At 36.2% G+C, this 16,281-nt stretch overlaps 1 protein-coding gene across 2 annotated transcripts in view; it reads right to left on the bottom strand.

Moving 5' to 3' along the window:
• Nucleotides 1-16,281, bottom strand: part of PRELID2 (PRELI domain containing 2) — a 189,231-nt gene that overhangs the window by 99,191 nt on the left and 73,759 nt on the right. Inside the window, exon 7 of one of the 2 annotated variants that reach the window (XM_086701424.1) lies at nt 715-1,048. The exons of the other annotated variant lie outside the window; for it this stretch is intronic. The gene's annotated coding sequence lies outside the window, so the exon portion shown is untranslated. Of the gene's footprint in view, nt 1-714; nt 1,049-16,281 lie in introns of those variants that run through there. 2 annotated transcript variants of the gene reach the window in all.

Genomic DNA, 16,281 nt, shown 5'->3' with positions numbered 1-16,281 from the left:
AGAAGACTTAAATAACATTCCCAGTAAAACAGATCTTATGGAAACATATCAAACATTAAACCCCGAAAAGAGAAAATTACATTTTCCCCTCAAGCCCATCTGGAACATTTACAAAATGAATCAACTGCTAGGTCACAAAGAAAGCATCAGTAAGTCACATGGAGAAGAAATAATATAAACAACACTGTATAATTATCATGCATTAAGGAATTAATAACAGTATTTAAAAATAAGATGGGGCATCTGGGTGGCTCAGTCAGTTATGCGTGTGACTTTGGCTCGGGTCATGATCTCCTGGTTCATGGATTCAAGCTCTGCATCCGGCTCTGTGCTGACAGCTCAGAGCCCAGAGCCGGCTTCAGATTCTGTGCCAGCCTCTCTCTCTGCCCTCCCCCACTCATGCTCTGTCTCTCTCTCTGTCTCTCAAAACCAAATAAACATTAAAAAAATTTTTTTTTTAAATAAGAAAACTCTTTCACCTGAGAATTAAAATTTTCCTTTTAAACAAATCTTAAGGGAAAAGGGAAATACAACCCCAAATTTCAAATTTTCCAAAATGTAATGATAATGAAAATACTGCATATCGAATCTGTGGAATATATTCAAACAGTAATCAGGAAAAAAATCAAAATCTACGGAATACATTCAAGCAATAATCAGAAAAAAGTAATATACACTTATATCAATAAAAATAAAATAATAAAAATTAATGAATTAAGTTGCAAACTAAAAGTATATTTTTTTAAACTTCAGGGGAATGAAGTCATGGCAAGAGGGCCCACAACATTGTGAGGGTTACTTCCAGAAAATGTTTTTTAAAAGAACAATCAAGTTCAACAAAATGAAGCATAAAGAACAAAATAAGAAGGGCGCCTGGGTGGCTCAGTCGGCTAAGCATCCGACTTTGGCTCAGGTCATGATCTCACAGTTTGTGAGTCTGAGCCCCGCATCGGGCTCTGTGCTGACAGTTCAGAGCCTGGAGCCTGCTTCAAATTCTATGTCTCCCTCTGTCTCTGCTCCTCCTCTGCTCACGCTCGGTCTCTCTCTCCTTCAAAAATAAAACAAAAAATAAAAATAAATTAAAAAAAAAGAACAAAATAAGAGATAAAAGTGAAAATTAATATAGTAGAGAAATACAAGAAATCTAATTAATAAATCAAAATCCTTGTTCTTTGAAGAGTATTAATAAAGTAGGCATATCATTAGTTCACCTAATTAAGAAAAAAGGCACGAAAGCACAAATATACAAAGAAATAATAAGAAACGGCCATTAAAACAAAACTTTAAAATCATGAAATTACTTTGCATATCTCTATGCAAATAAATTTGAAAACTTCTATCAAATAAATAATTGTTAAAGAAATACAGTGTACCAAAATTCCTCAAGTACATTTAGAAAGCTTAAATGGGCTTATTTTCATAGATAAAAAGAAAGAAATTATCAAGGCTATACCGTACAAAAAACCATCTGGCCCAGAAGGTTTCACAATGAAATTTTACCAAACTGTCAATAACTAAATAGTCCCAGTATAACAAAACTTGTACCCAAATCATAGAAAATAAAGGACTTTTGAAATCATTTTACGAAGCAAATATAACATTGATAACTAAATATGACATAGTCCAAATTTTTAAAAATAAAATTACCAACTAATACAATTTGTGACTATTAATGCAAAAATATTCAATATTTATTAGCAAACAGAATTAATCACCACACTGAAAATAATATGCAATAACCAAGCAGGATTTGTTCTAGGCATGCAAGATACTATCAATATAGGAAATCTATTACCAAAAAATACCATAAATCTAAGGAGAAAAATCACATTATGATCTGCATAAATGCTGAAAACTTTTTAAAAATTCAATACACATTCCCAATAAACACACACACACACACACACACACACACACACGATTCCAAAACTGCATCTTAATGTAAAAACACTACAGATATGTGCCAGATGTGTACCTCCAAAATGATCCCAATGTTCCCCTTTTCCATGTATTCACTTCTTTGTATAGACTTTTCCCACCCTGAAGATCAATGCAAATCTGTGTACTCAATTACACAAATCACAGAAATGATGTTGTATGACACCCAATGCTAAGCTAAAAAAAAAAAAATGATTGTAGTTTCCACCTTGTTCTCTCTCTTGGATCATCTGTCCAGTGAAAGCCAGTTGCCATATTTTGAGGACACTCAAAACCATGACCTCCCAACAGCCAGCACCAACTTGCCAGCCACCTGAGCAAGCCATCTTAGAAACATAAGCTTAGCCTCAGGTCTCCACAGCCTCAGCCACAATCCTGACAACTATTTCATGAGAGATCCTCAAGCCGGAATCACCCAAGTCGGTCACTCCTGACCCATGGAAAATGTGTGAGGTAATAAATAGTTATTATCACTTTGAGCTGCTAAGTTTAGAGGTAATTTGTTATGCAGCAAGAGATAACTAGTACAACCCGTAGAGGAAAAACCTGGGGCACCCAGGTGGCTCAGTTGGTTAAGTGTCCCACTCTTGATTTTGACTCAGGTCATGAGCTCATGGTTTGTGAGATGAATCCCCACGTGGGGCTCTGTGCTGTCAGTGTGGAGCCTGCTTGGGAGTCCCTCTCATTCTCTCTCTCTCTCTCTCTCTTTCCTCCAAAATAAATACATAAACTTAAAAAAAAAAAGGAAAGAAAAAAAGAAAACCTTAAAAACACTACTAAAAGACCCAAAATCAGATTTGAAGAATCGGAGACGCAGCTCTTATTCATGGAGATGATAGCTCAGCAATATAAAAAGCTGACTGCTCCCTACATCTACTAATTTGTAACTTAAGGCAACAGCAATTACAATACTAAGAAGGTTTTTTATGAAGCTAGATAAGTTGCAACAGAAGTTCATAAGGAAAAGTAAACAGACATGAATAGCTAACTATTGCACAGCTATGAAAAGGGACTATCCATACCAGATATTAAAACAGTCAATAAAGATTCTGTAATTGAAACCATGTGGTGGTTCTGGCACATAAGCAAGCACAAAGACTGCAATAGAACACAAGGCCCAGACAAGGGCTCAAGCAGCTATGGAAATCTTACATATCATAAAGGTGTCTCTCAAACCCCTGGGGACAAAGACGAACTTTTTTTTTTTTTAATTTTTTTTTCAACGTTTATTTATTTTTTTTGGGACAGAGAGAGACAGAGCATGAACAGGGGAGGGGCAGAGAGAGAGGGAGACACAGAAGCGGAAACAGGCTCCAGGCTCTGAGCCATCAGCACAGAGCCCGACGCGGGGCTCGAACTCACGGACCGCGAGATCGTGACCTGGCTGAAGTCGGACGCTTAACCGACTGCGCCACCCAGGCGCCCCTACAAAGATGAACTTTTTAAAAAATGAGACAACTGGATAGTCTTTTAGAAAAAAATGCAATTAAATGTATTCCTCACAACATATGTAAAAATGAACTCCAAATAGATCCAGGGATATAAAATGTAAAATTTACTTATGCAAATATAAAGGTACAAAATAAAACCATGTAAGTACTGGATGAAAACATAGTTGAATTTATCTATAACATGAGTATAAGAAAAGTTTCTAAGACTTAAAATCCAGTTGAAAAAAATTTTTAAAGATAAATTTGACTACATAAAATTAACGTTTTTTTTTTCATGGAAAAAAACAGCCAAATTAACTGACAAATGACAAGTTGAGGAAGAATATTTTCATCACAATATATCACAGATAAAAATGTATTCTCTTTAATGTACTTAAAAACTCTTAAAAAAAAACTCTTAAAGAGGAAAAATGACCAAAACCTCAATAGAACAATGAATTAAAGGCACAAGCAAATCATAAAAAAGATGTACAATGGTCCTCAGTCACATGAAACCATTTCAATTTTACTTATAATAAGAGAAAAGCAAATAAAATTACACTGAGGTACCATTTCTCTTCTCTCAGTTTGGCAAAAAATTTAAAAGCTTGGCAACATATTTTGCTGGCAAGATTGTGGAACCCTTCTTTCATTGCTAGTGGGAATGTAGATGATATAACCCTTGCAGTGGGGAATTTGGCAATCTCTAACAAAATTACATATGCATTTCCTTTTCATTTAGCAATCCCACTTCTAGGAATCTACCCTGAAGATACACCTCCAACAGTAAAAAAATACACATACATTAGATTATCCACTGGAACGTTATTTGTAAATGTAAATATTGGCAATGACTTAAATGTCTATACGTAGGGGACAATAAATTATGATGCATACACACAATAGGGTGGTTTATAATAAAGAACTAAAAAAAGATCTCTATGAGCTAATATGAAGTGAGTTCAGCCCATATAGATGTGACAAATGCAAAATGAAAATACATTTATATTCCCTTATTTTGCCATGGACACAAAGTGTCTACATAAAAGTAGCTAGTTACAAAGAAAAAAATGGCTGACTCATGTTAGTTAAGTGACCAAAGTTAACACCTTCAATGATATTAGAAATTGACATCATATGCCTCCTGACGTGATGCCCTGAGAATGCAATATCACCTTTTTAGTATTTCTGCAAAAAAAAAAAAAAAAAAAAAAAATCTATCATCATAGGGAAATATCACACAAATACAAATTTAGGAACAATCTACAGAATAAAATGTTAAGAGTATGAAAAATAAAGAATCCTGAGGGACAGAAAGAAAGGAAGGAAATAGCAGAGATGTGACCGGTAGAATCCTGGATTGGAGGGAGAAAATAACTATAAAATTCAATTATCAAGACAAATGGCAAAATCCGAACTTGTATAGAGGATTAGATGGTATTGAATCAATGTTAAATTTTCTTATTTCATGCTTGTACTCTGGTTATAGCTTGATCCTGTTCTTAGGAAACACACACTGAAATAATGAGTAAAGAAATAGAATGTTTGCCATTTATTCACAAATGCTTATTTAAAAATATAAATTATGGGTGTGTGTGTGTGTGTGTGTGTGTGTGTGTGTGTGTTTGTGTGGCAAGAGACAGAGACAGGGTGGGCGAGAGAGTAAGGGAGAAAGAGAGAAAATTCAGTAAATGGAATAAAATGTTAAAATTAGTGAGCCTGAATAAATATTAGAGTTCTTATATATTAGTTTTGCAACTCTTCTTTGAGTTTGAAGTTCAAAATAAACAGTTTTTTAAATGTGCATTTCTGTTTAACAAGTGACAACATCCACCAGTGGCTGAAAACATGGGAGAAGTTATTTGGAAGGTCTAAAATTGACAAGGCCATAACTGAACATAAAATGAATTCCTGCAAAGGAGCAAGAACAAACAGCAATCCCAATAGAATAAAAGACAAAAACCATGAACAGAGAATTTATAGAGGTGGGAACCCCAAAAATCTATCAAGCATATAAAAGAAAGTGCTCAGAATCATTGATAGTTTGAGAAATGCAAATTTTAAAAAATGAGATATTACTTAGGTTTATCAATTTACAAACATTAAAATTCTAAACATGTCTAAGGGTTGGTAGAAACATGGGGATGTAAGAACCTTCTGGTTTGCTAACAGATATATATATATGGAAATATAAACCAGTATAGCCATTCTATATAACAATCTGGCACTACTTAATCAAATTAAATACATACGCATTTTTAAAGAAAAACTTCACTGGACACTTGTTAAAAATGTTAAGGAAGACTTATTTAAGACTATTGCAACTTAGGAGAGAGACTAAATTCAATTCTGCTGAGACAAAAGGCAGTAGAATGTTTAAATGCTGGGGTGAGCTAATAGAAAAGTACTGGAGGACATTCACAGTGAGGTTGGTTCATGTGATTAGGACTTCTGTGTTCAATAATTGTTACTTTTCAAGAGTTAGGCTCCCACAGACACTCAAATAGGGACGATCTCTTTCCTTGATTACATTTCACAGGTCCTTGAGAAACACATTTCTGGGTTGTGGAATCTTTACAATACAAATGTAAGTTATCTAAAGAAAATATACTGAGAAAGGAAAAGTCAGGGGCCTACAATCAGGAAAAAAACTTTTCCAAATCTCAGTAAAGCTGAGGGGGGTGTTAAGGCAGTCTAATCAACATCCACCAGTAGCTCCACTCCTGATGATGGAGGCATGGAAAGGTGAAACAAAGAGAAAAAGGGCGAGGGAGGGAGGGAGCAAGAGAGAACAAGTAGATATATACCAGTATGTCCAACTAAAGAATGTATTGAGGACCAGGGAATCAGAGCCCCCATGGTGCCCAAGCATGGATAAGTCAAATATGGTGGGTACATATTATGCTGATTATGTGTCAGTTGTTCCTCAGCATATTCCTTCATCCTGATGTTTGCATCAACTGTAGCTTTGCACCCTGACAGCTTCCTATCCTCCCATGTATCTATCAACTTTTCAGATTCAGGCTTTCTCCCCGACAGTGGGAGCTTGCTCCACCCACACACATTGCACACTGGCTCTTAAGGCTTCTGTATGGAAGTGACTCATGGCTCTCCTGGTAGCATTCCACTAGCCAAACTGATTCACTTGCTCATGCCCAATTTCAGCAAATCAAAGAAAAATTCAATCCTACCATATGCACAAAAGGTAGAGAACAGGTACTATTTAATGAGCTGTACTAACACTAGCACACTGTCAAAATACCATATTTAAGGTTGTTTTGACAAGTCAAGAGAGACATAAAGATTCATGACAAGTAACCATTTGTGATTTTACTGAGGCATGAATTTGAATCATGCATGGAGGATGAAGATGGCTGGAGAAAGTACCAAAGCAAATTTCTTATCTAAGAATGAACCAAGTTAAGTGCCCAACATCCACATCATTTCCTATCACACTGCAACTTTGTTGTTCTCTGCTGTAGTAAATGTACTAATACATATAAAGTAAATTTAAGTTCCATAGGGGAAATTATCTTCTATAAATCTGGGGACTATCAGAGTTCCTGGGACATTTAGTTTTGAACATAAGGGCCCATTCATTGACTCATCAATCACATCTATTGATCATGGCAAATGTTCACATCAACTACTGTTCTCAGCCACAGTGCCTCTCATTTCATAAGATTCACGGTGACTAAGATGCATACTGACTGGAATTCAATGAGTCCTATGTATCAGACACAGTCAAACATCAAAGTGGTCTGAGAACTGTGGAGTTCTTTATCCCAAGTTGTCAGCATGACTTAGGAAAGAGCACAGAATGTGGAGAAGAGACTCACTAGCTGAATAATCTTAGGCATGACATTAACCCATTTTTAGCCTCAGTGTCTTTGTCAGAAAATGAAGCTATACTACAGCGAGTCATTTCCCTGTTCCTTGCCTTATTTTTTTCCTTGAACTCCTCACTCCTATTAAAATTATGCAGTAAGAAACTGTCAAAACTAGCAAAGAGTTTATTTTTTCCATTCTGAAGAATCTAAATATCCAAGTGTCCTTCTATAAAAGGAGACCAAGGTCATAAGGGTCTACTTTTCACCTTTCAGCACGGACCAGAGTAGAGGATTCCATGTCCCTGATTCCAGAAGGGAACCAGAACCGTGAGGAATAGCAAAGAGAGAAGGAGATCACAGAAACTAGAAGCCCCTGAATGATCTCTTAATGTAGATTGAAAGGGGGTTCAATGAGGAAAGCAAAAACCTCTTGTACATCACCTCCTATATTTTCATAACTTAATGCCTGTCTGGACATTTCATGAACAACCAATGGTTAAAATAATAACACTATCACCAAAGGCAGGTGTAAATCAATAGGTTTTCAAATTACAAAATGTTATATATAAAAGTGAGGGATTATAATTATGACCTCAAGGGTTAAGTGTGTTTCACTGTAGAATTCCTCAGAGAGCAAGTGGGTGGGGGCAGATTTGAAGTCCTTCAATTTGCTGGATCGAGAACCAATACGTAGAATTTTCATGCCCTGACTCTCTCCCCATCTGCTCTATTGAGGACTCTCTCAGTTTTGTGGAATGTTATTCCACACAAGCACAAAGGCATGCCAGTTAGAAAAAATGTTTCCAACTAAAATAATCCTTAGATCTGGGAGAGTTCTTATACAGATAACTTGGGGAAGTGTTGTCCATTAGAATTTTCTGTGATGGCAGGCATGATCTATGCTGTGCTATGCTGTGCTAGACAGTAAGCAGCCACTAGCCACAGATGGCTACCGAGCACTTCAAATGTGGCTAGTGTGACTGAGAAATCTACCTTTCAATTTTATATCATCTTAAATTTGAATTAAAATAGTCACACGAGGCTAGTGACTACAGTGTTGAATAGTGCAGATTAAAGAGAAGGTTCTTGACCTATAGACCTCCTAGTGTCCAAGAGTAGCTTTCAGAAGACACACAAATTCACCTAAAATTGTATGTGAAACATAGTATTGCAACACAATACTATTTATCTTTCAATAATACATAGCTCGGTGTATCTCCAGGGGTGGAGGTGGAGATGGGGATGGGAGGTCAAAGTAAAAATAAAATAACATGAAATGAAATAAAATAGAATAAAAAGAAGAAGATGGATCTGCACAAACTGATAATTGGATCAAGAACTAATAAGTATAATAACTCAACTCTTTGTACCCAAGATACAAAAAAGAAAGAAAACATGATCTGTATGGGTATTCTTCAGGGTCAGACTTAGCTTTCATCAAGTTCTCAAAGAGGTGCAAGATTCCACCAAAATGTCAAGAATCTCTGAGCCAGGGGTGAAAAATACCAGAAAAGAGGGATGGGAGTAGAATGTAGTTTGGTTAAATAATAGACAGTTTTTATCTGACAGAGTTGGGATTGGCAGTTGGCTAGTTAACCAAGAAAGTGACAAATTTCATCTTAAAGTGAGAAAACATAAAAAAATACTACTCCTACATTTACAATATTTTATTTCAATTTATAATAAATGAAAATACACATATTTGCCTTTACCAGTCTTCTGGTGTGGAGCCAAGAACTTTTCTTTGTGAATGAGTGTACTGACTAGATTTCTGTATTATATTTCTTCCAAAAAATCAAAACCATAAAGAATTTTCTGGTTTCTGGTGTGTTTCTCTAAATGGAGCAAGAACATACAGACACTTCCACAAGAAATCTAAGTGTGGAATCCTTCTTGACTTTCACGATTTGGCCAAAATGTTAGAGCCATCTAACCCACATCTAATTCAAAAGCAATTTTTTTCACTGTTAACTTAACGAGTCTTTCCAAAGCAAGAAACTGGATTTCATAAAAACATCCTCTCTCTTCTCTCAAATGTTAAAGGTTGTGGTGGTAAGCAAAATAATGGTCCCCCCAAAATGCCCATAGTTTAATCCTCAGACTCAATGAATATGTTACTTTACAGGAAAAAAAGGACTGTGGGGTATGATTAAATTAATGATCTTGAAATGGAGAGGTTATGCTGGTAAGCCCAATGTAATCATAGAGGTCCTTGTGAAAGACAGAGGTGGAGAGTCGGACAGTAATTTGAGAATGCTATGCTACTGGCTTAAGATGGAGAAAGGAGCCAGCCACAAGGTAAGGAATATTGGTGGCATCTCAAAGCTGAGAAAGGAAGGGAATAGATTCTCCCTTAGCGCCTCGGGAAGGAAGGCAGCATCTTGATTTCAGTCCAGGGAAACCCATTTCAGGCTGACACTTAGTAAGGTAATAAATTTGTATTGTTTTAAGCCACCAGGTTTGTCCTATTTATTAAAGCAGCAATAGGAAACTAATACAGAGTTTACATAACAGTTAATTAAATAATTATAATGAACACAAACTGATTTAGGATGCAAGCAACCCTTGCAAAACATGTAATTCAACACTGGAGACCAGAAGTCTACAAACATGAGTGAGGTATGCTAGCAGTGGTTATTCAGGGTGATTGGGGCATCAATCAGCATGTTTTTTTGGAAAACGGGGAGCATTCATTAATTAACAGCCAACCAAGCTGTTAATTCTCAGAGAGAACACCTATTTTATTGGCCCTTTTTGAAGAGGTCACTAGATGCCAGGCACTGTACTAATCATTTTACAATTCTATAAATATACACTAATTTCAATTATTTTTCACCAATGAGGAAGCTTAAATTCAAAGTTTTTTAAGGTCCCTTCCCAGCCTGAGTTTCTATACTTTCCAGATGCTAACACAAACACCTCATGTTATAGATGAAAAAATCGCAATTAGTCTAACCAATTCTAGCTCTATCACCAAAGTAGTCAAGATCATAGCAAGAAAGAGAATAATCAGACAGGGTCACTTGAAAGCAAGTGAGTTAAGAACTTTTCACAAGACACGTTTTACACATATACTCAGAAACATACCAAGTAAGTCACAATAGAGTTTATTATTCCACCTCAGGGAAATAAGGCAAATAAGATAGGATGACAATGACGTGACATGGTATAAGTAATATCCTTCATAACCAGGAAATATAAATCAAGAGACATACAGACAACTCTCTTTGATGGATCTAGCATTACACGGCATTACTATGAAATTTCATTTGAGGTTTGATAAATATGTGGCCGCACAATGACTACAGTTCAGCCACTTACTGGCTGTGTCACTTAACCCACTGTGAGCCTTTGATTCTTCATGTGTAAATCGCCTTCTACCCTCTTCACAGGGTTGCTTCATGGACTAACTGAGATAATGGATATGGGATCACTTAATAAATAAACCAAAACATCCCCTACAGATAAGGGAGATTAAGATCAATATAACCAACTATGTCATGCTAGGAAAGCAGTCTACTTAGAGCTCCCTCTGTAGTGAGTAGAATTTTAGGTCCTAAGACTAATGCTGGGTTTTAAAACCTTGCTGATGTTACAGGCTTGTCACACAGGACCTCTCATCACAGCCTCTGATGTCTGGGAAATGCAAATTAAGTATCATTTTAAAATAAAACAAGAACCAAACAGTTGGACATAGGGGAAGGGAAGGAAAAATTAGATAAAAACAGAGAGGGAAGCAAACCATAAGGGCTTCTGAATACGGAGAACAAACTGAGGGTTGCTGGAGGGCTGGTGGGTGGGGGGATGGGCTAAGGGGGTAATGGGCATTCAGGAGGACACTCGTTGCAATGAGCATTGGGTGTTGTAGGTAAGTGATGAATCACTGGGTTCCACTCCTGAAACCAATACTGTGCTGTATGTTAACGAACTTGAATTTAAATAAATAAGTTAAGAAATAAAATAAAATAATAAAACAAGATGACAAACTCTAGGCAGGTTCCTTTGCAATGACAACCTAACACTCCAACTGGTTCTTGTTAAAATGGTTTCATTAAATCCAACTGCTCAATTCCCCCTTGCAATATACGGTATTAATTGTTGTTATGTAGTCAGGCCACAGACACATTATAAAATTTATATGCCAAAATCACAAGTACTTTGGCCTTTATTTTTTGTTAAGTTTTACCCACATTCTTTAAAGTATAAACAATATAGTGATGACTGTGCTGCCAGACTGCTTTTGTGAGAAAAATATTTTTCTTTGAATGCATGAACTGATAAGTCAGAATAGATGCTAAGTGATTTATGAAAAGGATTGTCTTAATTTTATATCTTTCATATTCCTGAGCAAAATATTTGTTTAATAAGCACTGGAAAGGAGAGGATGGTAAGTGGGTAAACAACTGATGTGGAGACACAATTCACAAAAAACATGCAAATGATCGTAATAATATTAAAAAAAAAAAACCTTTCAACTGTGAGCTCTATGAGAACTTGGACTTCGTTTAGTAAACTGTTCTATCTCCACAGCCTCCCACAGAGCTTGGGATACAGTAGATACTCAATATTTATTGACAGGATAAATAAACTTTCCTGCTATTCAAATAAGTACAAAATAAAACCATAATAAGATGTCATTATTCTTTATAACCCAAATTTATTTTCTCTGTCATGATAAAACCCAATGTTGACAGGGCACAGAAAGAGAAGATTTCTATATAATTCTATTTTGGAAATTATTTGGGGGATGGAGAGAGAGAAATGAGAGTGAATGAGGGAAAAAGAAAGAAAAGAAATTAGAGATGGAGCGTCTTTAAGTTTACCATTCCAACTCCCTCATTTTGCAAATGACAATGTTGCTCACTTATTCAAGATGGGACCAACTCCTGCCCTCAAGAAGTTTACAGCCAAGGGGCACCAGATGTTTCAGTTAGTTAAGCATGTGACACTTGATTTTGGCTCACGTCACGATCTCACGGTAAGTTCGAGCCCCACATCCGTCTCTGTGCTGACAACATAGAGCTTGCTTAGGATGCTCTCTCTGCTCCAGCTTGCTCGCTGTCTCTCTCTCTCTCAAAATAAATAAACGTTTAAAAAAAAGGAAGAAATTTACAATCATGGGGTGCCTGGGTGGCTCAGTCAGTTAATCGTCTGACTTTGGCTCAGGTCATGATCTCGCGGTCCGTGAGATCGAGCCCCACGTCAGGCTCTGTGCTGACAGCTCACAACTTGGAGCCTGCTTCAGATTCTGTGTCTCCCTTTCTCTCTGCCCCTCCCACTTGCACTGTCTCTCTCTCAAAAATAAACAAAAAAAACCTTTATTAATAAAAATTTTAAAAAGTTTACAATCAAATGGAGGAGACAGACACTGAACAAAGTTATTGCAAGGAGAAGTGCAACGTGCTATGCAAGAGTGCAATGGGAAACCTAGACCAGTATGTAGAGTGAGAGGAGAGAGAGTTTCTCATAAGTGACACTTGAGCTAAGACATAAAAGAAAGATGAACTTAAGTAGAGGAAGGAGCCCAAAGACATTGGACTTATCAAAAATCAGTGGTAGTACAATTAAAACTCCTGAGCATTATGTAAGAAACAAAATAAGAAGACTAAGAAAAGTAGGACAAAGAAGGACCCATCTAGGAAACTCGAGACCCAAAGAACAACACTGCAATGAGTTTCCTGGATTTTCTTTTTGCCTCACATATGGAAGACTGAGTTCTGGAGAAGCCAGCAACCTAGAAATGCCATCAGGCACAGAGACAAAACAATAACAACAACAATATCCTTCTGTCTCTAAGCAGAGGACCAGGAAAGGGGCCACCTAGCAAGATAGAAAACATTCAGAAGATAATCACTGTACACCATGCTACAGAAAATACTATGGCTGCTACCCCAACACATGCCAGCAAAGGTCAAATGAGTAGCCTAGACTTCTACTCTTACTGGCTTTAACAGGGGTTCTGAATTCCTCTGCTATGATGGTGTCAGAGAAGACTAAGTAGAGAGCTGGGACTTTCATCCCCATCAAGTGGTAACAAATACTCCCTCATCCCCTCAGTAGAAACTACTTGAGGGGTCTGGACTTCTACCTCCACCTGGCAGGAAGAAGTTACTTCCCTCCTTCTCTACGAAAGCGGTATCGGGGAGACCTAGTGGAGAGTTTGGATATTCATCAATACCATGGTATTACTGGACACCAGATGGGGAGTGGTGATGAGGTACTCCTACACCTCTTAGCCAGGGAGATACCAGTGGGGACTAGTGGAGAGTGAGAATCCCCAAACCCACCAAACTGTAACAGGGAAGGTCTCTCCATCCTCAGATGTCAATGTAGAATTTTTACCCTTATGTGGCAATTAATAAGGCAGTACCCACCCTTTCCCCTACTGGACAAGCAACACAATAAGCCAGTTAAAAGACACTGTCTAAACAAGATCCAGCATCTCATAATACCCCAAATGCTCAGACTTCGATAAAAAAATAATTCATCATATCACAAACCAGAAAGATCTCAAAACAAAAGCAAAAGATAATCAAGATACCAACACCAAGATGAAAGAGACATTAAAATGACCTGGCAAATGTTTTTAAGCAATCATAAAAGTGTTTCATTGAACAACTACAAACATGTTTGACACAAATAACAAAATAGTCTAAGAAAGTAAGACTAGACAGAAGACCAGTTAGAAATTTCAGAACTGTGAAACATAATAATCAAAGTAAAAAACTCCAAGAATGAGCTCAAAAGGATAATGGAGGGGATCAAAAAAAAAAAGTAAACTGAAAGAGTAACAGAAATTACTCATGAACAACAGAGAAAAAATAGAATGAAGAAATAAAAATAAACAGATTCAGGGACTTATGTGACAATAACAAAACATCTAACATTCATGTCATTACAGTTTCAGAGGAGAGGAGAAAGAGGCTGGGAAGTACTAAAAAAAGTACTGAAATGACTGAAAACTTTCCAAATTTGGCAAAAGACATAAATTGACAGGTTGAAGAAGTTGAGCAAACACCAAACAGGCTAAACCCAAAGAAATCCACATCAAAACACAACATAGCCAAACTTTAGAAAATTAAACACAAAAAGAAAAAAAAATCAGAGGGAAATGACACCACACTTATTGGGAAAAAAATAGTGGATTTCTCCCATCAGAAGCCATGGAGGCCATAGGAAGTGGCACATTTTTCAAGTGCTAGAAGAAAAGAACATCAACCCTGAATCCTATCTATCCTATGAAAATATCCTTAAGGAATTACGGGGAAATCAAGACACTTTCAGCTAATTAAAACCTAAAAAACTTAGTTTCCAGAAATTCTATCCTTAAAAAGAAAATGGCTACAATATGTTCTCTAAACAGAAAAAACAATGATAAAAGAAGAAATTTCAGAATATTGGGAAGGAAAAAAGAACACAATAAACAAAATATGGGCACATACAGTAAACTATTCTTCTCCTATTGGATCTTTTAAACTATGTTTGATGGTTAAGAAAAAAATTAAAACACTGATATGGTTCCAGCTAAATGTAGAAGAAATATTTAAGGCAATTAATTATAAACATGAAGAGGCAGGAATACAAAGGCAGGTAAGGTTTCAACACTTCATTCAACTGGTAAAATGATGACACCAAGAGACTGTGATAAGATGTATATATGCATGTATAATACCTAGAACCACTAAAAAAAGGTATACAAAGAGATTTGCTGAAAATTACTACATATGAACAAACCATACAAGAATTCTAAAATGTGTTCAAAAAACCCAAAGGAAGAAAAAAAACAGAGATCTAAAAATAAAATGGAAGACGTAAGCCCTAACATATTAATAATTACATTAAATTTAAATAGTCTAAATCATTAATTAAAAGTCAGAGATCAACAGAATGCTTTAAAAAACATGACCAAACTGTATGCAAGAAAACTCACTTCAAATGTAACCATACAGGCAGATTAAAAGAAAAATTTTAAAAGATACATCATACAAATATTAATAAAAAGAAATAGGAATTCCTATTAAAGGAACTCCAGCTAATGGAGACTTCAGGGCAATGAAAATTACCAGGGACAGAGAGAGATATTATATAATGATAAAAGGGTTAAACCAAAAAGAAGATATCTCAAACCTAAATGTGCATGTACTTAACAGAAGAGCTGAAAAGTATACGAAGAAACAATAAAAAAAAATACAAGAAGAAATAGACAAATCTACAATTGTAGTTGGAGACCTCAACATCCTTCTCTCAACAATTTATAACACAAGACAGAACATCAGATAGTACACAGAAGAATTTGACACCACCATCAATCAATAGGATCCAATCAACATTTATAAAATGCTACACCCAACAGTAGAAGATCCACTCTTTTTCAAGTGCCCATGAAACATATACCAAGATAGAACACATATCCTGGGCCAGAAAACAAACCTCACCATGAAATTATACAGGTGTGTTCTCCAACCAGAGTGAAATCAAACTGAAATCAATAGCAGAAAGACAGCTGGAAAATCTCCAAACAACTGCAAATTAAACAACAAGCTTCTGAATAATCCATGGATCAAAGAGAAAGTTTCAAGGGATATTTTAAAAATACACTGGGCACCTAGGTGGCTCAGTTGGTTGAACGTCTGACTCTTGATTTCAGGTCAGGTCATGATCCCAGGGTCATGGGATAGAGCTCTGTATCAGGCTCCGTGCTGAGCATGGAACCTGCTTGGGATTCTCTCTCTCTCCCCCCCCCGCCACTCTCCCCTGCTCATACATCCCTCTCTCTCTCTCTCTCTCTCTCTCTCTCTATATATATATATATATATATATATATACACATACACATAATAAAATTAATTTTAAAAATAAATTTTAAAATATTACATGGAATAAAATCCAATTTTGTGAGACACAGTTAAAGCGGTGCTAGGAGGGAAATTTATAGCACTAAATATATACATTAGAAAAATGAAAAAGTTTCAAAACAATAATCTAAGCTCCCATTTGAAGACCTAGAAAAAGAAGAGAAAAAAAAACCCAAGCAAATGAAAACAAAAATAATAAAAAGCAGAAATCCACAAAACACACCAGAA

Source organism: Puma concolor, chromosome A1 (genome assembly GCF_028749965.1).
Source record: "Puma concolor isolate L17-30 chromosome A1, mPumCon1.1.hap2, whole genome shotgun sequence".
Classification (NCBI taxonomy): Eukaryota; Metazoa; Chordata; class Mammalia; order Carnivora; family Felidae; genus Puma; species Puma concolor.
This window is presented reverse-complemented; position numbering and strand designations above follow the sequence as displayed.